Source organism: Myotis davidii, unplaced genomic scaffold, assembly GCF_000327345.1.
Source record: "Myotis davidii unplaced genomic scaffold, ASM32734v1 scaffold663, whole genome shotgun sequence".
Classification (NCBI taxonomy): Eukaryota; Metazoa; Chordata; class Mammalia; order Chiroptera; family Vespertilionidae; genus Myotis; species Myotis davidii.
In genome coordinates this window covers 1,050,302-1,051,971 of record NW_006295816.1, presented here as the reverse complement: position 1 = coordinate 1,051,971, position 1,670 = coordinate 1,050,302, and the positions used below count along the sequence as shown (strand labels likewise).

Below are 1,670 nucleotides of genomic sequence, written 5' to 3'. Positions count from 1 at the left end.
GCAACATTTTACTGATGACTTTTCGGTTTTCCATTTGTCTTTTGTTCAGTTGATGTGCACCCATTTTCCTTTCTTTAAAATCTTTCCCATTACTTGTAAACAATCAGAAATTGTTTGCTGAGCAACGTTTAATCTTTCTGCAAGTTGTTTTTGAGTTTGACACACATCTCCATCCAATAATGCTTGGAATTGTTGGTCTTCAAACTTTTTCCAGTTGACATGGACATCTTTGTCTTTCACATCGAAATCATCACTTTTACAGCTTCCCAAAGTATATGATCATTTTCAGCAGCACTTTACTTCAAAATAATGAATTAAAACTTCCTGAAATTCAACATTTTTAAGTGTAAAAATGTCTATGATGTTAATACCTTCAGAAAATTTGACACATGAAGTTTTGAAGCTTGCTGTCAATACAACAAAATAGCAGACATATCAAACCACATATGTATCATCATATGTGTAACTCCATCTATTGAAAAAAGTCCGCATTATTAACTGGTACACCTAGTATTTCACGTGCTAGAAGATGCTGTTTCTTTGTGATGGGGCGGGGCCACAACATTAGTAACAAAGAAACAGAATTTCCGGAGGATGAGGCCCAGAAATCAGGATTTTTTTTTTTTTTTTAAATATATTTTATTGATTTTTTACAGAGAGGAAGGGAGAGGGATAGAGAGTTAGAAACATCGATGAGAGAGGAACATCGATCAGCTGCCTCCTGCACACTCCCCACTGGAGATGTGCCCGCAACCCAGGTACATGCCCTTGACCGGAATCGAACCTGGGACCTTTCAGTCCGCAGGCCGACGCTCTCTCCACTGAGCCAAACCGGTTTCGGCCAGAAATCAGGATTTTAAAAAGATTCCCAGGTGATTCTAATGTGCAGCCACGGTTGAGAACCACTGCCCTAGATTGTAAGGAGAAAGCCAGAGAGGGTGCTGCAGTTGTAGTCAAAGGATACCACGGACTTTAATGCCTCTTTCCAAGATGTCAAGTGAAATAGATGTTCATCTAAGAACTTAGGACGTATGGTTGTACATCAGTATCTCAGGAAAGTAGATGTGAGAATTTTTTTGAAATATATTTTTATTGACTTCAGAGAGGAAGGAAGAAAGAGATAGAAACATCAATGATGAGAGAGAATCATTGATCAGCTGCCTAGTGCACGCTGCCCCCTACTGGGAACCGAGCCTGAATCCCAGGCATGTGCCCTTGACCAGAAGGAATCGCGACCCTGGGACCCTTCAGTCGGCAGGCTGACCGCTCCATCCACTGAGCAAACCAGCTAGGCCAGGATGTAATTTAAATCAACTCGGAACGAATAGTAAATTAAAAGACGAAGCGTGTGTGACCCTGGGGGGGGGGGTGCGGTTTGTTTCCAGCGCAGGAGGCTACACAGGAAATCGTAAGAGCCTCTCATTGGGCATCAGGGACACGGCGTGTTCAGTGCTCAGGTCCGATTTAAACTTCTGTTAAGTGTGAACGAAGGTGCTTCCTCAATGTAAACGTCCAGCGTCTGAGCGGCGGCCTCCGTCCTTACCAGTGAGAGGAGCTCGCCGCGGGCAGAGGGTCGTTGTCAGGAAAGAGAGTGGGTTGTTTGCACATGTGCTGCTTCCTGAAAACAATCCCCTGAAAGTCAAGAGCGAGCCTCAGCGTTTCCTATAGCG

General features: G+C 43.7%; 1 protein-coding gene across 1 annotated transcript in view; it reads left to right on the top strand.

The window, feature by feature from the left end:
* Window positions 1–1,670, top strand: part of LOC102762753 (cytochrome b-c1 complex subunit 1, mitochondrial) — a 23,693-nt gene that overhangs the window by 5,291 nt on the left and 16,732 nt on the right. The gene's annotated exons all lie outside the window — the stretch shown is intronic.